Below are 25,927 nucleotides of genomic sequence, written 5' to 3' on the forward strand. Positions count from 1 at the left end.
AATGTTGGTCCATGTCTGTGTGATTATTCAGACTGTTCTGTAAAATGCAATATGCTTTTTAATCTGTAGTTTCTTAAATGCATGTATAAATGTAGTGTAGGGGTATAAAAACAAATTATTTGCAAACACTGAACTGAATGAAAGTGATTTGAATAATTACACACAACTTTTAAAACAAAGGAAATATTTACATTTACTATTGTAAGTAGTAAACTTTTGTTTTCAGGTCTTACTGAAATATCCCATCCATTTTCCCTTCTGTTATTGCAGCCTAGATGTTTATGTGTGTTGTTACTTCTCCTAATATCTATACATTTTTCCCCTTTGAGCCTTTTCTCTTCACCCAAGGCATTGCATAGTAAAACTGTTTGCAGAAGAATATAGTTAATTTAGATAGTGGAGTTTCTCTTTAAAAAAATCTTATTTTCTATTCTTTATGTCTTCTAGGTAATTTATTATTTTATATGAAATATAGCCATTTACTTTTAAGCAAAACTTTGTGTTAATCAACCTGATCATTTTTATATTTCTTAACTTTCTAAGGCAAGTTTGTCATTGTTGCCGTCACTGATAAAAATATTGAAAGAAAAGGGGTCATTTTTTTTTCCCTTTGCAAAGACTCTTAAATTTTTAACCCAGCTTTTTACATTCTGTTTTTTGAGTGTCTAATAAGAGTTATGGTGTGTTCTGAAAATCTGGAAAAGGCATCTCTACCCGTATTTTTTTTAAGGTACATACATTCTAAAATCTTTGATAAACATAAAAGACTATTGGATTATGCTATATGAGGTTTCCCTGTGGGTGTCAGCCTAAATTTCGTGGGAATTTATGGAATAACATAATATACAATACCTAATACTTAGTTTTATAAAATTATTGGGTATTGTAGTCAGTAAGATTGTAGGAGATTACCTTGGTATATGACCCTCACCCCTATCCCAATTGATATTAATTAAAGATAATGCTCCAATGTGTAGCATCCATGAATAAACACGTACCTAAGCCCTTTATATTATTATGGAGTTTAAAACCTCCATATTTAGAAACAAAACTAATCGTGACACAGGAAAGTCTTTTTAGGGTGCTCTACATTTTTGGTTCTAACCTGAACATAAGAGAACCTGGTGACAATTGATTTTCTCTTAAAAAAACAAAAGACCTCTTAAAGGCTTAAGTGTTTTCTAATGGGTTCATTGTTTATTTTGTTTAGTGTGTGCTTTCAACTTATAAACAGCTGTTCCTTTTGACTGGGTCTGGTCAGGGTATTTCCAAGAAATGAAGATGTCTGAAGTAATACTAGTCATGTTTATTAAAAGCTGCAGTTCTAAATATGGACAAGAATGCATTTATTTGCTTGTAAATAACTTACTTTTTAAACTTTATTACTAAACAGTTTTGCTCTTAGCAACTTTGGAACAGAAAACAAATAGTCGGTTAGTATAATGAGCCCCCCACATATACAGAATCTACAGCAATTTCAACAAAATTGTGAATATGTGCTTTGAATACAACCTGCTGAGAAACTAAACGGCTTTTCTAAAGCTCAGGGAAGCATAACCTGGGGTAAGTTTTACCATTTTGTATGCTAGGAGACCTCAAAAGAAAAAAATTTCTATATGGAAATGCTAAGTGATGGTTATGAAAACAAAGAATCTAATGTCAACAAGACGGTATTGAAATGTAGTTTTAGAATAAATACTTTGAAATGTAACAAGGTCCAAAGATAAAAGTCCCAAAGCTATTTTTTATCTTTTTGGTACATTTCTTCATGTGATAGAGCATGTTCAGTTACAACCTTTTTTTAACACAAAATTTTAGTTGTAGCATATATAGATAACATAAATCTTTGTCTAAAGATTGCTATATATGGGAAATGGTCTTTTTTTTTTCTCAGTTTTATTGAGATATAATTGACACAACACTTTATAAATTTAAGATGTATGACATAATGATTTGATACATACATATATTGTGAGATGATTACCACAATGTTGACATACATCACGTCACATAATAAGGGAAATGGTCTTATATGATGACATTTTCTGTAACTTTCATACTGAGTTCGAAAAAAAAAGTTAACTATTTCATGATGATAGTTTTCTTCAAATTTTTTTGATTAAACAAATTATGAGTATGATGTATTACATTAAAGCCAAAAGGGTATTAAGTTGAAATCAGATATTTAGGGATGGAAGATGAAATGAATCAGCTTAGCCCCTTTTTTAGACATGAATAAAATAAATTAAGAAACTGTTATCCCTCAGACCCATAATTTACAAACAAGTTTAGCATCTACCTGGAAAGCTTTTGAAACATACAAGCTTTGCAATTATAACAGTATTGACTCAATCTCCAAAGGATGGATACATGGAATCTGTTATTGTTCAGTGTTTCTGGTATCCAGTTTTGGGAATTGAGGTTTTAGAGGGCAATAACTGAATCTATTGCCTTAAGTATATTTTTTAGCTGGCAGAATACTCCCTGTATCTGTCTGGAGTCTAAAGTAATTAATCTCCTGGCTTGTTCTTTTGACTATACCATGTGATTTGTCAGTCTGTATATTCAATCAAGCAGTAATCTTAGAGGTATCTGCTATTTGCTTGGTAGTAGTTTTGACTGCGTAACTGTTAAAACTGCAGTCAGGTTTAGAGTTGCGTTATTAAACTTTGTCCTTTTTTTTTTTTTTCCCCCCAACTGATTTAATTCCTGGGGTTTGAAGCCTGATATTTTCTGACTCCATAAACTTTTTTTTTCTTTAAACACAATATTATCACCTAAGTGCCAAACTCTTAAGATATCAACTTGTCTCATGTGTTAAGAGGGACTTAAGCTGGCAAATGTGGCTTAAAAGGATTACTGCAGCTTTTTTCAATAGCTAACTCTTAACCCCTGAGAGTTTTTAAACATATGAATATCACATCTTCATATTTTCAGGTTATTAGCTAACATCTATCCTTTCTTTAAAAAAATCCTTTTTGTGTATAATTCTCATTGTTTTGGGGGTTGGGGAATGGAGTGTTCTCACAAAGAATCATTCGTTCTTTCTAGCTATTCCTGTAGTTTACGTTTGATTTATTTCTAAATTTTTCATTACACAGATGAGTGCAATATTTCAACCATTTTTAACTCATCTCCCTTTATTTAAATTTTTTTTCTTTAGTGGCTTTTGATAGTTTTTAAGTCAGATGCGTTTTTTTTTTAAATAGTAATTGTAGTATTTCCAGTTAATGTCTATTTTCAAGAGAATTGGCTCTTTACAGCTATAATTGAGAATTTTGCTACCAATGATATTTGTAGAAATACACAGGTAATATCCAAATTTCATAAGATTTAAAAATGATATTACCTTAACAAAATAGCTGGTGAAAGTGTAGACTGTCATAGGAGAGCTTTAAAGTATTTGGGGGAAGTGGCCAACAATATAGCTTATGTTTCCTATAGTATCTGTACATTTATTTTAGTTCTCTCATCCACCATTTCCTTTGGTATCAGTTTTACCTGTTGTGTAATAAGTGAATTTTTTTTCGGGTTTTGTAGTTCTCTTAATTAGAATGTGTTAGGTGAGAAAATGCTTAAAATATTCATTATTTGATTATCATTGTTTTAAAATTAAAGTTTGAAGTTGTATGCCAATCACTTAATCTGATTGACCAGTTTTTAATATTTGACATAAGCTTTACCAGTTCTATTTTTCCCTGAACTGTAGGAGATTGCATTGCATACACATGACCTTTAATACTTAAGTGTATTGCCTAATAACAAAGATACTGTCATGTATAAACAGACTAACGAAATTCAGGAAATTTAACAATAATAGAATTTTTTTTCTCAGGATAATAGATTTTTAATAGATTTTTAGAAGTTAAAAGTCTGCATTTAAAAAATCCATTGTTGATTTTCAGTTGTATCATGTTGGTAGTGATTTTCCCTTTATTCTGATTACTTGCCTAAATAGTAATAACTAAAATGTATTAGGCCTTTAATGTATTCTGGGCACTGTGTTTAGTACTTTATATGGGATATCTTACTAATCACAGTTTACCTTTTGAGGTAGGTAAATATTATCCTTTTTTTTTTTTTTAAGATATTCAGCTTTTCTGAGATTTAGAGTTCTTAAGTAACTTTCCTAATCAACAACATTAACATTTAAGTTACTGGGAAGTTAACAGGAAAGCTGGGGACTTTGTACTCATCTAATTCCTGAGTCTGGCCTCCTACTCACTAGCCACTACACTGACTTACCTAAAGGACCTAAACTACAGTAGAAATAGCTGTATAGTAGGTTCATAACTGACTCCTTTTTTCTTTGCTGAAGAGTTTCTTGCATTCTTACTTAGCTATTAGGACTTGAGGGTACATTTGGAAAAATATGTGTAACTACTCAAAACCACATAAAGTTGCTACAAATATTTTGGAAGGTAGCGTAGTACAATAATTAACATGTAACCACATCTTATGATTTGTATAAAATCTTAATTCTAAAATTCTACTTCGAAAAATTTTTTTACCCTTCATAATTTTTAAACTTTTCTGCAGCATGTACTTGGGTCTAATTTCAAATAACAAAGGAATTCCAAACAAAAAGGGGGGGAAATGTTAGCAATTCTGAACTTTTAAGAAATTTATAAGAACAAATTCTTTACAGGTCCAAATATTTATCTACATTCAACATTAATGTAAGAACAAGCAATTTTACCTTTCATTTTTGATTTAGCAATTAAAGGTTTTATTAGGATGGAATTTTCTCAAATCAAGGCCAAAATTTAGAATTTAGGGAAAGTAAGTTATCTTTGAATCTGCTTTATGAACAGTTATCTTCATCTTTATTTTCTTTCTGTAGAAGTCTTGCGAAATTAAGTTTTCGGATAGGATAGGCTATTGTGATTTTTTTTTTTTTTGGAGGGGAGATCTTTAAGATGTTTGAAATTATGAAGCAAAACTTCATGAAAGAATAAAAAAGGAAAGATTGAAGACAGGGGTACAATAGAATTCTTTTTTTTTTTAAATGTGATGTCAATTCCTATAATTAACAGAAAAATCACATTTATTGAAGACCAACATTTCCAGTTATTTGTAATTTGTGGTTTATCAGACTTAAAAATTCAGAAATTTAAGAAATACTTTTGAGCACCTTCCCAGACTGTGTCACTGAAAACTGAAATATATTCGTGCATTTTCCTGATACTATTCAGTTGTTTCTGAATAAACCATTATGATGTTATGTCAAAATTTGAATTGTTTACCTTATATAAAAGAATTTCGCAGTTCTAAGTTTCCCACAATTTAAGAACTATAGAAATTTAGCGTGTTCAGTGATTCCTATTCTAAGATACTTTTTTGGTAGGAAGAAAAGTGCGAGGTGTAGTTTAACTTTTAGGAGATTCTGTACAGATTTAAATATGCAGAATTTTGTTAGCAAATCCTTTTGGCAAGTAATTTTACACGTGGAGTCCTTGAAAGTGTCCTAAAACAGTAGGTAGAATGAAGACTTACAGATGCCTATTGATACATTTGCCTGGATTGGATTCAGATAAAATTACCCAAAGTGTTACACTATTTTTCCACAGCACAATTGACTGTTGGATTTATAACGCCTTTAAGAAAAGTCATTTGGTACTTCTTCAGGCCCCATATCATTTTCATATTTTCATAGATTTATATTTGGCTCTGGGCAAAAAGATACATGAAGATGTCTTTGGGTTCTTGCTTTCACTTTATGAATCTGGGGAAAATGGAATTAACTTTCAAGTATCTACTGAGTAAATTCATGCTAGACACTTAGATGCAATGGACACCTTAGTGAAGAAATTACAGTTTGGTATACGAGACAGTTAAAATACTGGTAGGTTCTTTGATACAGAGAACATGGGGACAGTATGTGAGGGTGGGTCAAGGAAGTCCTCTAGAACAAGACTTAAATGGAAGCCTGAAATTAAGAACAGAATCCCTGGCAAAGAAAGACACCAGTGCTGAGGCTTCAACAAAGGCGAGGGAAAAAACATGCTTTTTGAGGAGTTGAAACAGCTTAATAGTTTTTAAGTTAAACTTTACTTCTTGTCCTTCCCAGTATTTTAAACAAGTGACTTGTAACTATTTCATGAAATTTGTCTTAAATACAAAACACTAGCTCTATAGTTAGTCTAGAATTGCAGCTAAGCTGTTGTAGTTGGAGAAAAAGTAGGAACATCTGAAGTTTTATAATGCTAAAATAATGTGAATATAATCTTGCTCTAGGAAAATCTTAAGTTGAGATATCATTTATAACTCTGGGCCTTTTAACTCAAATGCTTGCATAAATGTGGGAATTAACTGAGTGAAAGTTTCCTTTTTAATTTTCAAAGAAAATTGCATGGTGATTAGAGATTCTCTTAATTTCATTAATTTTATTTTGTACTCAAGTTTTTAAGTTATATAATTAAGCTATGAAACGTTTTATTCTCTATCATAGTCTTAATATTGTTTGAGGAAAATGTGACATTAATTGACTAGGATATTCATTTGGGGGGAGGAAGAAAAGCCTTTTCAAAGGGGGAGAATTAGTTATTTTTTTAATATATAAAACTAGAGTAGTTGCTTCAAACAATTTGATTTCTAGAAAACTTTTCACAATGAGTAAAACCTGCTTTTACTAAATGCCAGTCAGTCCTAGGATACCATATTGCCAGTATGTCTAGTTTATCCAATAACATACAGTTCCCGGATTTAATTATACATGGGAAAAAAATAATTGCCCATCTGTTTATGAATTTTATTAATGAAGAAAAATGTATAGGACTATCTTTATTTGGTTAAATACATGTAAATATGCAAATACTCACTAAAAGGGACAAAAATTTTTTTGTCCCTTTACACCAAAGGGACAAAATTTTTTGAAATAACTACTTTTATTGATCGTAGTATCAAAGGTTTAAGGTTAATTTTGAACAAAACCCTTAAAACTAATGATCTGATATCCTGTGAATATTTTTGGGACACTTAGAGACTGACTAAAATTAAGTGAAATCACAAGAACTGGTTTTTGAGCTTTTTGACAAAAATAGTTGGTAAATTTATAGTCATTTTCTAAATTTTCATTTTGAATGTTCATAAAGTCCAAAAATCTGTTAGGGCAGATTATCTATGACAATATCTTACTATAAGGAGAGAAATATTAATAAGAATTATACTAATATTAATGATAATGTATATTTTAGAAAGACAGTGGTATTACATGAAATACAATGTGTTTATAGCAGTAAATAGTTGAATATTATAATGGAACTTTGATCACCAAATTAGTGAGTTCTGGTTCTTGATTGGGTTTGGCTACTTTTGGAATCTCCAAAAATATTAAAATAACCAAGGTTCTATTCTAAGTAGAAATTGGATATAGTTTTTAAGAAAGTTTTTTTTTTAGTGATTTTATATCTGTAAAGCCTGACATTTTTATTTAAGAATCAAACAGGTTGATTAAATAATTCATTTTAAATTATTAGTAAATAAGTATAAGAAGTGAATACTAGGATACCAACTTAAGTATAAAATTTTGTGCCTGATATCTGTATGATAGATAATTCACATAGTAAAGTCTCATCTTCAGTCACTCTGGCTTATTTAGACATTCTTGACACATTCCCACCTCAAGGCTTTTCTTTACATTAGCTGTTTTATCGGCTCTAAAGATATTTATCCTGTGATAGCTGCTTTACAAAATCCTTTGTTTCAAATTCTTGAAGTGTTAAATTTCAGTGAGATCTGCTATGGCCACCATGTTTTGAACTATCCTCCGCTTCCCAACACCTCACTCATCCTTTCCTCTATTTTTTTCCACCTATAATGTTTATCTCCTAATACTGAATTTATTGTAGTTTGTCAGTATTTTGTAAATTGATGTTTCAGGGATGTAAAACAATGCTTATTAGCACATAGTGGCACTCTAAATATTTGTTGGGTGAAAAGTCCACAGTGGGAAGTAAAATTGATTTCATATTATTTTATAACTTGAATCTTAATTTCTAAGAATTAGAGTATGATATCAATTTATAACCATTATTTTCATCAAATTATAAGTGGTCAGTATCTTTACTGTTCACATAGGTTTAAAAAATATCTTTACAGTTTTTCTAAAAATACAAAGAAAGTATCCTTTTGAATTGTCTACTACCCTCAGCTATTTAAGTATTTTCGAATAAGTGTCCTTGACATTTACAATTACTGTCTTGATACATGACTTAAGGGAAAGGTTTTTAAAGTGTTAACCAGTTTTAGAGAATTGCCAAAGGACATTACTAATTTACCTAGCATTTTGAAGTACCTTGCTTATTTGTAATTTTGAAATGCTTTCAGATAAAAACCTGATATAGGTTACAAGAAAATTTTAGGTGTATATATTGAAGCAAAATTTCTGAGACATTTGTATGTGTATCTATGAGATAAAAACTTGAGTTTTCACAAGGGGATTTATCAAATTTCACTGTTTATTTTGTCAGATTAGTAAAGCATAAACATTCTAACTCTTCCCCACCCATTTTCACAGCTTTGACTAATGTATATATGCACAATGCCAACATCTGATTGAGTGGAAATTCATTACGAGATCTTGATATTAAAGTATATATAAAGCTTCTGTTTTAACTTAATCCATAAACTTAACTTTATATGATTTATTTTTAAAAACAAGGATAAAGGATGAATTAGTCTAGCTTTGATCTTTATAAACAGTAGAACTTCTGTGTTAAATATTTATAATTTTACTTTTTGTTCTTGTAGCTTTCACCCAAACTTCACCTTACTTGGGCATAGCAAACACTAAAGGTAAACTCAGATTGCTGGTTTACAAAGTGTTTCAGAGAACTGAATTGCAGTTATTTGGAAATTCTCTAATACATTAGAGGAAGTATATTTGGTTAATTGAATTCTATAACTTCTTTTAACCTTTGGAATTTAGTGTTTCAAAGATCATTGGATTTTAAAGGTTTTAGTTGTTTTTCAAGATAATTTGCACACAAATTTTTACCTTAGTTTTTTTGAAGCTAGTTGTTAATATATTGAAGAAGATTTGAATGATATGGTGATCTTAGTCCAATCAGTGCTGAAAACAAAAGCTGCTGGACAGAATTTTCAAAACATCTTGAAGAACTGACAGCATAGTAAAGAATTACCAGGCTGAAACCTAATTGGAAAACAAACACACAAAAAATAAGAAATCTGGGAGATAAGCATGGCCCTTAAACTATTTTTACCCTGAGAGACTTTGCCCAACTGGGAGAACTTGAAATGCAATTTTGAATGCTTCTAGGAGCTCAGGTAACAAAAGTCAAAGCCCAAGGTCTGCCCAACAGGACATCCTCTTGCTTTAAAGTCATACTCGGAATGACAGTGAACCAGAGATCTGTGCTACCATATTAACCCTAGGAAACAGGAAATTGCTGTGATCCTGAGCAGAACAGAATGGGAAAGTCCTGAGATGTCACAAGTTGGCCCTTGCATGGATTTGTGGTCCAAATAAACGTCACTTGGGTGGTTCAGAAAACTTTTGAACTATGAATACAAGGTGGACTCAACCTGAATTATGCTCATAGGTACCTGATAATTTTACTCAGACTTTTTCTGGAGGAATGCACCTTCATCCTAAGCCACTAAAGAATCTCCATGAATGTTTTTCCAAAGAAAAGGAGTTCACTTGTAAAAAAAACCATGTAAGGAAACCACATACAGCAGAAAGAGATCTGCAAAGACTTCAAAGACTAGAATTAAGATGGAATTAGGTTAATAACAGATTAGACACAGATGAAGAGAGAATTGGAGAATTGAAGAAATTCAGATTGGAGTTTAAAGAAATAATGAGGTAGAAAATATGAAAGGATTTGGGCCTCAAAGGATGGAGTGAAAATGTGTCTAACTGAAGTTACAGGAAAGCTATTGGGCAGAAGCACAATCTGAAGAGATAAATCCTAATAATTTTTTCAGAATGATTAAAGAACAGGCTCAGGAAGCTCAGTGTATCCCAAACAGGATTTTAAAAAGAAGAATTCCCCACGTAGGCAAAGAATGAAACTACAGAAAACCAAAAAACAAAAGTACAGAAGCAGCTGGAAATAAAAAGACAAATGACCTTCAAAGGGGAATGGTAGTTATGTTGACAAATTCCCAACGACAACAGTGGAAGCCAGAAAAGAATGGAATTGCCTCTTCGATTTACTTAAGAAAAATACCTGTTGGAGTTCAATACCTAGGAGAAAAAATATGGGGGTGAAAAAAGACATTCTAGGCAAGGCTAATAAAAATAACCATTGTTAAAATTATATATGTATTTTTTGACATTTCCCATTATAGTATATAACTTCCTCAAACTAAAAGAAATTATACATGTATATTTTTAAAATATTTGTTTAGTTAGTATCCATCAAATAACTTTTTAAAATTAGAAATTCATTTATTTGGGTTAATCTTTTTTATATCTTCAAAGTATTTTTTGTCTCATCATATTACTCTTTAATGTTTTTCTTAATACGCTTTCTCTCCCAAAATCATTCTGTTCTAATGAAAGTCTCAAAAATGAAAGGACTTGTTAGAATTGTAATTCATGGTATATTTTGGCCTTCATTTTTTTAGAGGAAAATGGTTATGAATTTTATTTTTATTTTTATTTATAAATTGTTAAATTTTATTTGATTGGCTTATTAGTTCCAGAAGTTTATAAAGTTTGTGGTATGCAACAGTTTGTTAGAGTCAGAATTTTTACCTATATGTATCACTTTAATCTTATTGTTAAATGTTATAAATACTTTATAAAACACTTCAAGTAATCTTGAGTGACATTAGTGTCCTGTTCCATTAGTTAACACCCATTTATAGGTTTGAAAATTACCTAAGTTAAATTTTTACGGTAGTACCTCTAACTTTTTATCAGTTTGTGTTAAGGATTTTTTTTAAAGTGCTTAAATTCTACTAGATATTTAGAAGTTACAAAAATAATCATTTGCCTTAAAAATATTGTTAAATAGTTTTAACAGTATTATACATCTAATTTTTTTTAAAGATATTATTTGTTTTTTGGAGGGGTGGGTAATTAGGTATACTTACTCTTTTTTTTTTTAATGGAGGTACTGGGGCTTGAACCCAGACCTTGTGCATGCTAAGCATGCACTCTACCACTAACCTATACCCTCCCCCTATTTATTTATTTATTTTAATGGAGGTACTGAGGATTGAACCCCAGACCCCCTGCGTGCTAAGCATGTGCTCTACCACTGAGCTGTATCCAGCCACCAAATTTCTGTATGCATAATACATATCCTATTTCTTTTATATACATTTTTAGAGTATTTGGAATGTTTGAGAATTACATAGAAAATTGTTTAGAAGCCCCAAAAGGTGATGTGTTAACTAAAGAGTTTTAAAATACATATTTTTTTAAAATATTAAAAATATATTTTTAATATTTTGGAATATATATATTTTAAATATCCAAGATATAAAAGGGACCTATGAAAAGTCATCTACCCATCCTTAAGTCACACAGTTCCCCTCCCCAGTGAAACATGTTCAGCTTATTTTTTCCTCTTTTTACATGAACATTTGCCTCTTTTTTAAAAAAAAAAATTGGAGGGGTAGGTAATTTTTTTTAATGGAGGTACTGGGGATGGAACCCAGGACCTCATCATGCATGCTAAGCATGCATTTTACCACTGAGCTATACACTCCACCTAACAATTACTTCTTATGTTTTACACATTGCTTTTTTTGTTTTTTGGTGTTTTTTTTCCTTAACAGAATAAATTTTAGAGATTAATTTTGTTGTTTTACAAGTACTTATTCCATATTTTGTTGAATCTGTCTCCTACTAAAGGACATTTAAGTTCTTCCCAAACTTGTTTTATTACAAATATTAGTACATGGAATATATGTGTATATATTTTGATCTGTGTAAGTCTATCTGTAGATTATTCCTAGCTGAAGGAATTGCTGGATCAGAGTATGAGGGATTTAAATTTTTTTCTATATTCAAATTACCTTCCACAAAGATTGTAGTTTGAAATCCCATTAATAATCCTTGCTTTTGAAAGAGTCCACTTCCTCACATCTTCTTAATGCAATATGTTATACTTTTTGATTTTTGCCAGTATTCATAGGTAAACAAGTATAATCTCAGTGTGGTTTTGATTTGCATTTCTTTTATGTATGTGATTATACCTGTTTTCGATTTCTTTTTCTGAGAGTTGATATCCTTACTCCATTTTTCTGTATTTTATCTGTAGGAACATTATACATTAGGGGACTTAACGGGAACTTTTAACTTTAGCATGATTTGCTATTTATTAGTTCAAGCAGTTTTGACATAACATTTATATAGTATGTTATCTTTATTGCTTATATTTTTTTTCTACATGTCAGATTGGAAGGAACGGTAAATATGCTCTGAGGTGAAAAGCCAGTATTTTCGTTTGTTATTTTGGTGTTCGTGACATGCTTTAAATAACTTTCTTCCAAATACTTCTTTCGTGCTTAAATTTTCAATTAGTTGATCAAATCTATAATTTCCCATTTAAATCTTTATTTGCTAATTATTTTTCTCATACATGTCTTGAGTTTTTTATATTCTTGCAACTTGGTGTTAGAAAGCCATGAGGAGACTTGAATACCCATATGTAATGATAATAGTTTTAAGCAGACTTTATTAAGAGTATGTTTCTGCTGCTAGTTATGTGTTTTTCCCTTAAATTGATTTGCCTATAGAATATTTATGAAGGGAAATCCTGATTTACAGTACAGACTCTTTGAGTTATTTAATAAGGTTACTGAGAATAGTGGGCATCAGAATTGTGAAGGCATTTTTCAAGAATCATAGTTCCTTTTGAACTGAATTTTATGTGTGAGGATTATTTAACATTAAATTTAAGCTGGTTTTCTCAATGGTGAGGTAAACACTTCATGAAATCTGGTTTTCCAATGTGCAAAGCCCTCCTAGCCAGTAGTGTATCTCAGCTATAGCAAGTTGAAAGTCCATTCTGAGATTATTGTGTGCATATTGTGGAATGATGAGGGGATGTGGGAAGGGGAAAAAAACAGTTGTCTTATCCCTGTCCTGTCTTCCCTTAGGTTTAGGGATTGATTGGGAAAGGGCTGTCAGGAGTTCAGCTTTGAGAAACAGCATCAGAAAACTTTTAATTTTCCTTTTACTTTTTACATATCACAGCTTTTGATAATCTGACATCTCCACTAACCTGTTACATAAAGCCTGGACAAAATTAGACCTGTGTATTAGGACCCACTAGAAAGGCTGGCCATGAGCTTATTAGATTACAAGAGCCTTCCTCCAGACTTCATTAACAGGCTTAAGTAACATCTTGATCCAGGGCTTGCTATACAGGTTTTTTCCCCTTCAACTTTTCTTTACATTTCTGTCACAGCACAACAAAGGAATTCCAGTATAGTCTTTATTTCATTCTTGTCTACTAAAACCTTAATGGCAGTATTCCATATAGAATTTGAATTTAATTCTTTATTTTTGGTGATATCACTGGAAAATATCATCACAAACATACATTTGTCAGAGGTAAAAGGCAAACTATAAAGCAAATATTTCAAACTGTCTAAATCAAATTCCAGAGAAAATAGGGCATGCTTTTGTTAAGCCTTTAAATTTAGTCTTGTTTGATGTGTAGTTTACTGAACAGGAACCATACCATAATAAAAGTGTTTAAAATTTTTTTAAAGTAAAAAAATATGTATTTGGTCCTGTTTGGAGAAATGCACTTAGGAACTTAGAAAGTAAGGAGAAAAGTTTTAAAATTTAAGTGACTATTAGATGATTTAATAAACATTCTGGAGATAATACTTAACATTTCAAAGTAGGATTTAACCCATTAAATAGTGTTAAAATTTCAGTTTTGGAGCATGTCTATCAGAGGAAGAAGATTCATGTCTTAATCTCATTGATTCTTCTGGAGTTTAATGTTTTTTACCTGAATTTTTTCCTTCCTTTCATGAAGATTTGTTAGCTATGTCTACCTATTTAAACCTCTACTTTCAAAATCCCAACTCCTCATCTTTTAGGTGGCTATTTAAAAGCAGTTACATGGGAAATGAAAACCACGTTTCATTCAGAAGAATAAATGAAAAATAAAGTTGATTTGGGTGTTTGCATGGAGCCATGTGAAAATCTATTTTAAAAGAGTTTTAATCAGTCCTTATCCACTTTGTAAAATTGTTATTCTGGATTGTTTCACAGTATAATTCTTAGCATTCTTTTTAAAACTTTTTATTGAAGTGAGGCTTTTTAGTTAATGTTTAAACAAGAATTACAGAACTTATAATGAGCTTTCTATAAAAGTTGTGCATTTTACATTTTTACATTTCCATTGATAATAAGATATTAATTCCACAAGTTAATTTTGAATGTGCAATCAGTGATAGATTTTTATCCACATTCATTTAGCAACTGTTTACTGAATGTCTACTATATGTTAGGCACTATTGTATGTGCTATAAAATAAACTGATAAAAGTCAGTGCATTTTTAAAATGATGTTGACTCATTTTCAAATGAAACAATGGAATTACTCTTAGAGTACTGGAAAGATAGTTATTGTACGCTTTTGTAAACAATTGTCACTAAAGCTAAAAATGTAGATGAATAAAAATCTTGGAATTAAATGGTTCAGTTTTAAAAGGCAAGCAAATGAAGTATTAAATGAATAGAAGTTGAAAGAAGAGAGATGAAGAAAATAAACCTTGTTTGAAAAAAGAAAACATTTTTCTTATTTAAAAAAGTAATATAATTCATGTTTATTGCAAAAAATTAGAAAAATATAAGCATAAATGAAAGAAACATCCTATTTTCACTGTCTTTTACCACTTAGCTTTTCTAGATATAGCTATCTATAAAATCTTTAAACTCTTGTGTAACTTATGCTTTTTTACATGGTAGCATATTTTTGTATTATTGTTTATTATACAAAATCACTTTTAAATATGCCAAAGTAGTCCATTTTGGATACATGCTATTTAACCAGCCCTTTATTGTTGTACATTCATATTGTTTACAGTTCTTTGCTTTGTAAGAAACTAACATAATTTTACTTAAATATCTTTATACATTTATAATTTCTTTAAACTTTTAGAATTGATATTTCACTATCAACAGTTGCCAACATGATCTTCCAAAAATTGAACCAGCTCATAATGTTTTTTAATTGCTTCAGAATTTTAGTAAAAATGGCCAATGTATAGTTTGTCCAAGAGTAGAGAGGAAATGGTTATATAAATGTACAAATTTGGTGAAAAAAATGATTAGGAAAGATTATTTGATACAGATTTTTTTTAAAGGAACATGAAACATTAAGTTACTTCATTAACAAATAGAAATAAACTGCATATAGGATTGAGAAAGCTAGAATTCATGGATCTGTGTTGATAGGGAAATACTGGGAGAGGCAAATTGCTCAACATGTAGAGAAATGTAATCCACTGGATTTACATCCACTTCATTGTAGAGAAGCTTAATCTTGTTTTTGAAAAATGATTTTAAGAAAAGTTAGATTAAAGCATTACCCATGATACTAGATATTTAGTGTAAATGTTGATTTAGCAGTATAAAGTGTATATAGAATGAATTAGTTACAAAGAAATGCATAGAAAAACTTAAATTTGATGTCACTGAAAATTAGGCAAGCAAAATGATACTCTGATAGGAATCTATCAAAATGGGGAGGAAAGTATCTTGATTTATGAGACTAAAATAAGAGTGACTAAAATAAAGCTTTTGTCCAATGATAATTAACTTTTTAAAAATAGCAATTCTGAATTTGTATGCAGTGAGATGTACAGTGAGAGATGAAAAAATTATAAAAAGTTTTAAGTAAATAGTTGTCTACTCTAAAAATTTTCCCCTCCACATGTTAAAAAGTTGTGTGACTATACTAATGGAACATTAACTCAGCAAATGAGAGTGGAGTGACACATTTTCTAAGGCAATGCATAGAATTCATGTGTAATCTTAGTGAAGTTATACTATGGAATAATATTTTGAGTTTGCCAGGAAGGATTTTTATTTTTTTAAGAGAACAATTCATAAAAGCTGAAAATTAAGGTAGCAGGGAGGAGAAGGCTATAAATTGATGTGAAAGAAATAAACTGATACTAGACTTGAGGGAAGTGAATCAGCACACCTACTTAAGTACTTCTCTCGTGCAGTACGGAATTGATTCCGTTTCTGAGATCAGTGGCTTATAAAGTTGGTTCTCTGACATTTCTGGTAGCTCAAAGATCTTAAACAATTGTATGTATTTCTCATTCTCAATTTTAATTTGCCATTGAAAGAAGATCTATGTCATATATCAATGTTGAGAGAGTGATGGGAGAGGTGGTGTACCGGGGCTAGAGTAGCAAAACCAATGAGCCAGGATGATTAACTAGTGATTTTTGCTACTTCAGACCAAATTGCTCTTTTTTTTCAAAAAATGAAGTATCCTGTTCTTTCTTACTCAAAATTTTCAGATTAGTTATTTTTGAAAAGTAATGATTTGGCATGGTGTTTACAAATGTGTTTACTGGGAGAAAAGAGTTTAGACATTAAGTGAAATAGGCAGTATCTATAAATGTCAAGTGAGGATTGTTAACAGATGCCCTATAAATTGGGACAAAATCAAATTTAGGTGAAGGTTTTATCTTTGGCCATCTTGTTTTAAATCAGTTTTGCCTGATTTACTAGCAATTAATAACTTTTTTAGCTTTATAGGCTTGGCTAAGAGAATTTGAGAGCATTTTTAAATGTATTTTAAATAGAGATGTTTATAATCAGAGAAAAATATTCATGAATTACTCAGGAGAGGAGTTTACTGCCCCAAATCAGCTATGATTTTTTTTCCTCTTAAACAAAAACCCAGCTCTCTTTACTGCTGTGAAATTGTGTTATAGAAATAAAATCTGTCACAGAAATAACTGAGAAAAGTTATCTATTCTCCCAGTGATAACAGTTTTGGCTAACAATTTTGTGTGCACTTCTGAGTCTCTTGCACTCTAAATAGACACAGGGGGTGGAATGGGAAGGATAAGTAGATGGATAAACATACTAAATGTGTATCTATTTTTAAATTTCACTTTTTAAAATAATATATTGTGGACATATTTCCCTTCAGTATTATAGATACATATCATTGCTTTTACATTTTTATGTATATATGCATAATCCATTCCGTTATTTAGACAAAGTATAATTTATTTAGTCATTCTGCCTTTGGTCATTTAAGTTTCCAGATTTTGTGTATTATTGGCACTCTTTCAATGAACATCCTCATACCTCTATCTTGGTAAAGAACAGTATAGTGTAATGGCCAAGCTAAGCTAAATCAGCTGTGCAGTCTTGGGCAGCTTACTGAACCTTGTCCCTCAATTTTCTCACCTTTAAGTAGTGAATAATAGTACTTTACTTGATTGTTGTTCTAAGGATTGAATGAGTTAATACATATAAACTCTTAGAGTAGCGCTTACATACATTAAGTATTAAGTAAATGTACAGCAACTACCATGACATTTTTATCATTTTTGTTCCCATGAAAAAAATCTCTCTAGTTTTTCCCTCTATATAACTTTCTCTCTGTTCCCCTTCTCCTAATTCAGGCCACCATTACCCAACTTAAGGATGACAGAACAGCGTCTTAGCTATTCTCTCAGTGCCTGCTCACCACATTCCATGCCACTGAAAGCCACTTCTGTCTTCTTTCCCACTTCCCCCGACCCTACTGGTGAGGCATAGTTTCTGTACTTTCTGATCTGGTGACATCCAGTTTTTGTGTATCAGGTTTAAACTCTGCTTGGCTTTTTAGGCCCCCTGTAATGGACCTCCACCACAATTAGCCAGCCTATTTTCCCAAAACCTATCCTTTCTTGTATGAATGTTTTCACTATTATATAGAAAACTTTAGAAACTTGTATTTCATTAACTTTTTTCTCGTTAATGGCCAGGATTCCATCTGCACAATGGTTTTCTTGATAACACTAATTTGCATGGAGCTCCTATTCCTCTGGATTTTATAAGACAGTACAAATATTAAATAATTTCAGTTTAGTCCTATGTTCTTTTCCAGTAATTTTATGTTTCTAACTAGATTATAAACTATTTCAAAGAGTTCAGTTCCATCTTCCCATGTTTACTTGATAAATATTAATTAAACACACTGCAAATACTTTTTAGTTCAGAAAATAGAATTTTAATATCTAATTGGGTTAGTACGAAGAATCAAAATGAACATAAATTTTATCCAGAACTGAAGATAACCATAACTTTGCTTAGCGTATTAAAATGTCATCATGAGACTATAAGTGGTTTATACTTTCCACTCATATTTAACAAATGTTATTTCTGTGCACATTTTAAGTGCCTGGAAGAACTGAAAATTTATGGGACAGCAGCAGGATTTTGGCTAATCTTAAATCTAAATCTGTGTATATGTGTATGTATGCATACATTTGTAACTGCATTTAATAGGAAAATTATAGTAATAATACAATATGTTGTAGGAAAAATTAGGAAGTACAGATAAACAAAAAATTTTAAATTACCTGGTTTATTTGTCTGGCTCCCTCACTAAAATATAACTCCATGAATTATAAAACTTAGTTTAATCCACTGCTGTATCTCCAGAGCTAGAAAAGAGCCTGCCACATAGGCATATAATCATTTGTTGAATAAAAATGAATTGAACTGGGAGATACTCCTTTCCTGATATCATTACTTTGAAATTGGGACTGGGTGGTGGAAAGGAAAAATGTTCTGCAGGTACTCTGGCAACTTAAAAATCTGTTGTTTGATCTTATAGTGCCTTTCTTCAAAGTTTCCCAAATTCTTTAAACCTACTTACATTCTGTAATCTAAGGCACAGGGGACTGAAAAGCAGCAGAAAAGAGTAGTCAAAAAGAGTAAATCAGTGGAAGCTGGGGTTTATATTTAGCATTCCATTTGCTTTCAGGTTTCAGGATTGTGGCTGAGCTTTTTGGATAATTAAGACAAGTAGAATTAGGGACTTCTGCAGCTCAAACTTAATTTAAATTGATTGTCCTAAATTCTACAAAGGTGTGTGTGCTATGCTTTAGAGCAGAAAAGATATAGAGAACAAATTAGGAATGTGGGTTTACAGTTAATTCAACTATTCACATTTAGCATAAGCAACTACCATGTAAACTCACTTGAGGTGGGGCCTAGCCCTGCCTCTACTGAGTGGATCAGTAGTGTCTTAAAAACACAAGCACTGACTTGCCCCAAATTGTTATTACATGAAAACATAAAATATAGAGAGACTTTTTTTCTTTAGATTTTTTTGGTTGTTTACTTTCCTCTATCTTGTCAGGTGGACTGCCAGATGACTGCCAGGTCATCCTGCCAGTTGGGTTCACTTGTCAAGTGTTTTTGAATCATTTGAAATCAGTTGTGCAGTTAATTATTAATGATTCTTAAAATTGATGTTTTAAATAACATTAAAAAAATTCCTGATGTTACGGGAAAAAAACTGGTGTTTTTTTCCCCTAAGCTGTATTATAAGAAAAAAATGAATTTGAGGAAATCATCCAAAATGCTAGTGACGTGCAGAGGTTTATTTCTCTGATAAGAGAAATATTAGTTTTATAGTCATTTGTACCAACATTTTATAAAATGTTCAATGGAATATGTTAACATCATCTCAGAAAAACTATTTTTGAAGAGTTAAATATCATGACTTCTTTAGATCTTCATATAAAAGTATTTCAGGTAAAAGGCATAACTAATCTAAATTGTATTATAAATGAACATTACCATAGTTAACCAAAGGTTTATTAGACTTTTCATCTGATGTTTTTATGACAACATAAAATATTAAATACTCTGCTGTAAATGATCACTAGTTCCAGTAATTGCTCAGAGGATAGTTTTAATTTCAAAAGACAGTGTTCAATTAATCCTTGGGAAGTAATTGTGAAAGTTAACAAACAATTGGAAATAGGAAGTGTTCAAAAGTTAGGAAATAATTGTTTTACTCTCTCCCAATACCACCCATTTGAATTTAAATAAATTAAAAGTTTAATTAATCTTGATAGAATTCCACTTATCTTCCTCCTTTATAAAATAAAAATAGTAGGAAGTTGACAATTTAAAAATTTTTATTCCTTTTCCTCCAGAGCAACTTTTCATATCTTGGTTAAATTCAGATAATTCATAAAAAAGTAATATTGCAATTGTATGACAAAATTTTATAACAGTAGATATATCAAAGGATAATATTAAAAATTATCCTCAATTTTTTCTTATAATTTTTAATTACAAAAACGGAGGGGAGGGTATAGCTCAGTTGTAAAGGGTGTGCTTAGCATACATGAGGTCCGGGATTCAGTCCCCAGTACCTCCATTAAAAATAATAATAAGCAAACCTAATAACCTCACCTTTCCCCCCAGATAATAATATAACCACATTATACAAGCTTTGAAAGAACAATCATTCCATCACACTAACATATAAGTTGTTCATTTTTTGGTATATTTCCAACCACTTAAAAATTTTTTTGCATTAGAATAATTTGGGATTTCTGTGAAACATAAATCACACTTTTTAACAATCACCTCAGATGATTGTTTGCAAGTTAGAGAACCAAAGACTAAAGATAATTTTTTAAGAGCCCCTGTTATTTAAACTTACATAACATTACTTTTAACAGATAAGATGTGAGCAAGTTCTAATAGGCTTTGCAAAATTATGTGTATTATGTAATGGGTTTTAAGTGGAAGCATTTTAAATTTTATTGAAGTATAGTTGCAGTACAATATTATATAATTTACAGGTGTACAATGTAGTGATTCACAATTTTTTAAGGTTATACCACATTTATAGTTATTATAAAATATTGGCTCTATTCCCTGTGTTGTGCAGTATATCCTTGTAGCTTCTTTTACCCCTAATAGTTTGTCTTAATCCCCTACCTCTATACCACTCCGCCCTTGCCTCTCCTCACCGATGACTAGTTTATTCTCTATTATCTGTGAGTCTGCTTCTTTTCGTTATAGTCACTAGTTTGTTGTATTTTTAAAATTCCACATATAAGTGATATCATACAGTATTTGTCTTTGTCCGACTTATTTCACTTAGCATAGTGCCCTCCAAGTCCACCCAAGTTGCTGCAAATGGCAAAATATCCATCTTTTTTATGATTGAGTAGTATTCCATTGTATATGTATACCACATCTTCTTTATCCATTCATCTATTGATGGACACTGAGGTTGCTTCCATATCTTGGCAATTGTAAATAATGCTGCTGTGAACATTGGGGTGCATGTATCTTTTCGAATTAGTGTTTTTGTTTTTTTCAGATACGTGCTCAGGAATGGAATTGCTAGGTAGTATGGTAGTTCTATTTTTAGTTTTGTTGAGAAACCTACATACTGTTTTCCACAATGGCTGTACCAATTTACATTCCCACCAGCAGTATACTAGGGTTCCTTTTTCTCTAATCCTTGCCAACATTTGTTATTCTTGTTCTTTTTGATGGTAGCCATTCTGACAGCTGTGAGGTGATAACTCAATGTGGTTTTTATTTGCATTTCCCTGAAGATTAGTGATGTGCAGCATCTTTTCATGTCCTTGTTGGCCATCTGCATTTCCTCTCTGGAAAAATATCTGTTCAGTTCTTCTGCCCTAGATGGAGGCATTGTCTGTTGGTTAATGACAGAAAGATCTGAAAATCCCTGATGTCAAAACAAAATTCAAAACAGTATTAAGAATTTTTATTTTTAAAATTTAAACCAAGCATTTGTTATCAAGTAGATTCCTATATAAATGTACATAACTGTGCTAAGTATATTTAAGAATATTTAACTTATAGGTAACATGTTTTCATATAAATCTAGTAAATAACACCTGGGATAACATTAGTAGGTCAAAGGCAGGGTGTTCACATGTTCTTGTGATAGTTTCAGCAATAATGGAATTTGAATATGACCTTCAGCATAACCTTTGCTTTTCCCTCAAATGAGGCCAACTATAATAACAACATTGATCTTTCTGGCTACTTGGTTTACATAGCTCTGTTCAGAGAAGATACAATGAAAACTTTATATTCTTTGGTTCATTGTTTTGTTAATTGGTATGATTTATGAGCACCTCGAATGTCTAGATGCTTTATTTTCTTTTCAGTCCTTGGAAAACAATTCATAGTAGATATTATTGTTTCAAAGTGGAAACACAGGTGCTGGGAGAGATTCAGTAGTTGATACAAGGTGATCAAATTAATTTTATCACACTGCTTCTCCAAAGCAGGCTGATATTTTAAAAAACTGAATGATGTTTTTTAAAAAATGAGATGTCTGCTATGGTGATGCTACGAGTGTAGGCTCTGTGAGTCTTCCTATATTAGTCAAAAATGTCTTTCTCTATATATGTGTTTTGAACTAATCAATTCATGTTGGAAAAAACTAGAAAATTTTTTTTGCATTTTTTACATACCCATTTATAGTCATAATTTTTACTGAAATGCATAAGTAGAATCATACATGAAGTACATTTTTTCTTGTCTTTTCCTCCCTCCACCCGTAGAACTCTGCCCACCATAACCATATTAACAACTTTGTTTTACAAAAATGAATTATATTACACATATTTAAATCTCTTTTCATTCAATAAAATCTTGTGGAAATTTCCCTAAATTACCTGTTATAGCACTAATTCATTTTATATGGGCATGTAAAATTCCATGATGTAGATGCATCATAATTTATTAGATCATTTCTCTACTGGTGGACATTTACTTTGTTAACTGATTTTGCTGCTGCAAAATTTGCAGTAAGTAATTTTATACAAACACTTTATATCCTGGTGCTTTTATTTCTGTGGGTAGGCCCTAGGAAAAAGATTGCTGTGTTTAAAAGATGAGTAATTTTTATTTGAGGAGCTTTTGCTGGTGGCCATAGCAATTCATATTTCCTTCAGCAGTGTTTGAAATCACTTTTCCTCATTGCTTTAGTGGTGTTAATACCCTCTGACAGTTTTATCATTCTGATTAGTATAAAGTGATAGCTATTATTTTCATTTGTTTTTCCCGTTCTGGAACTTTGTACATGGTGCCATGTTATTTTTAACCATTTACATTTTCTCTTCTGAGAATTGCCTACCCATATTCTTTGGCATTTTTCCCAGTGAGTAGTTTTGGTTTTCCTGGCCAGTTGTAAGCACTGTATATTATCTGTCATCTGCATTTGGGAAGCTGGTGACTTGAATTCATCTTACTTCACTCCCACTCTCAACTCAACCTGTGTACCTGTACTGAACCAAGCAGCTGGATGCAAGGAAACCTCAGGCCTATGGCAGTCTCACAGAATAGGGCTCGTGCAGAACTTAGGGCAAGGAATAAGAAACATCTGTAGAAATACTTAGCACCCTTTCCCTGTCTTTCTGCCCCAGAGGAATGTTGACATCAGCCTTCAAGAAATCAAAATGGAGCTGAACTGGCAGGCTGAGTCCTCCCTACTCTTGAGCAAATATTTCTCTCTGGTTTTTCATCTGAAGACTACCAACAGCCAACTTGCTGTCTACACCTGTTACACAGCTGTCGTGGTGAAGAAGGGTCAACTACTACACTAGGACTGCCAATTCTGAGCTCAGGGAATGGACAGAAAAAAATAACTGCATATCCAGGGATCCAGCAACAGGAAAGGAATATAAACAAACTGTTGGGACAGGCCCCCAGCAAAACAGAGCTACAAAATAATAGGAACACAGTGAGACTGAAAGTGCAGTATTAAAAAAAAAACAAAAACAAAAACCCTCTGGAGCCAAAAGCCATTATTTTTGAACCGACTACAATGGTCAAATGGAGGAAAATGGTAACATGGAGATTTAAATTTGTGGTCCAGAGAATCTAGTGGAAGAAATATTTTTAAACCTAAAGCAAAAAGGTAAAGAAAGGGTAAAAATAACAGATTTTTATGGTAGAACAAGGAGACCTAATGTGTATAATGAGAGCTCTAAAAGGAAAAAAAAGGAACAGATTGAAGAAAGGCAATTTTAGAAAGATGAAAAGTCTTGAGCTGAAAGGGACATGAGTCTATAACTTCAAAGGGCATGCTGAGTTCCAGGCAGAATTTGTGGTAATAATAATAAATGTCAATTACTAAGTGCTCACTCTGCCAGGCAGTGTTCTTATGGCTTTATATTTATTAACTCATTGAGTCCTTACAACAGCCCTACGATATAGGTGAGGAAAAACAGGTTAAGTAGATAGAAAGTGAATCCAAGAGATGTGACTCCAGAGCTTTCACTAAACTGCTTCAAAGAGCAAAGACCTATATTTAGGCAAATCTTGTTACAATTTATGAACTCCGGAGAACAAGGGTGAAATCTTCCAAGTTCCAGGGAGAAGGAGCAAGTAATCAGCAAAAGAAAAAGAGCCTGTCACCAGAGTTGTGATTTGTAGTACCATAAGCAGAAAGCAGTGGGAAAATTTATATGTACTACTGATTGAAAAGGACCACAAGCCAAGATTTCTCTAACCAATCACATTATTCCCCTATCAGGCTGATACAAAGATTTGCTGGTTTATCACAATTGAACAACTAACCCCCGCTACCATCTGATGAAAATACTCAAAGAAAGGGAAATCTAATGACATTTAACCTTTGTCTTCACAGATGCCATTCCTCCTGCCTGGAATAACTCTTCCTTTTCTGTAGCAGTCTAACACCTCATTCTTTTTTTTCTTTAATTAAAGTATATAGTTGATTTGCAATATTATATTAGTATCAAGGGTACAACAAAGTGATTCAGTTTTATGTATACATCTATTTTTCAGATTATTTTCCATTACAGGTTATTACAAGATATTGAATACAGTTCCCTGTGCTATACAGTAAATCCTTATTGCTTATCTATTTTATGTATAGTAGTTTGTATCTGTTAATCTCATACTCCTGATTTCTCTCTCTCTCCCTTCACTTTTGGTAACCATAAGTTTGTTTTCTATGCCTGTGAGTCTGCTTTGTATATATATTCATTTGAATTATTTTTTTAGATTCCGCATATAAATGATATCATATAATAGTTGTCTTTCTCTGTTTGACTTGGTATAATATTCTCTAGGTCCATCCATTTTGCTGCAAATGGCAATATTTCATTCTTTTTAATGGCTGAGTAATATTCCTCTGTGTTTGTTTGTGTGTGTGTGTACACATATATATGTCACATCTTCTTAAGCCAACTATTTGTTGATATGCACTTGGGTTGCTTTTAAGTCTTGGCTATTATAAATAGTGCTTCTATGAACATTAGGGTTCATGTATCTTTTTAAATTAGAGTTTTCATTTTTTCTGGATATGTATGTACCCAGGAGTGGAATTGCTGGATTGTATGGTAGTTCTATTTTTAGCTTTTTGTTTGTTTGTTTTATGAGGAGAGGTAATTAGGTTTATTTATTTGTTTCTATTTGAAGGAGGTACTGGGAATTGAACCCAGAACCTTGTGCATGCTATGCATGTGCTCTACCACTTGAACTATACCCTCCCCCCTATTTTTAGTTTTTAAAGGAAACTCCATACTATTTTCTATAGTGATTACACCAATTTACATTCCCATCAACAATATAGGAGGACTCCTTTTGCTCTACACCCTCTCCAGCATTTATTATCTGTAGACTTCTTGTTTGTTTGTTTGTTTCGGGGGAGAAGGTGATTAGGTTTTTATTTATTTACTTTTAGTGGAAGTACTGGGGATTGAACCCAGAACCTTGTACATGCTATGTACACACTCTACCACTGAGCTATACCCTCCCCACTTACTGTAGACTTTTTCATGATAGCTATTCTGACCTAACACCTCATTCTTAACATCTTAACTTCTTTCAGGAAATCTTTTGCAACCCCCTAAGTCTGAGTTTTATGCTAATCCTAAATGTTCCCATAGCACCTTGTACATTCCCCATCTTGGCACTT

At 31.7% G+C, this 25,927-nt stretch overlaps 1 protein-coding gene across 1 annotated transcript in view; it reads left to right on the forward strand.

Moving 5' to 3' along the window:
• The window catches only part of CSTF3 (cleavage stimulation factor subunit 3), a 62,019-nt gene that overhangs the window by 16,823 nt on the left and 19,269 nt on the right, over window positions 1-25,927 (forward strand). The gene's annotated exons all lie outside the window — the stretch shown is intronic.

This window comes from Camelus dromedarius, chromosome 12, assembly GCF_036321535.1.
Source record: "Camelus dromedarius isolate mCamDro1 chromosome 12, mCamDro1.pat, whole genome shotgun sequence".
Classification (NCBI taxonomy): domain Eukaryota; kingdom Metazoa; phylum Chordata; class Mammalia; order Artiodactyla; family Camelidae; genus Camelus; species Camelus dromedarius.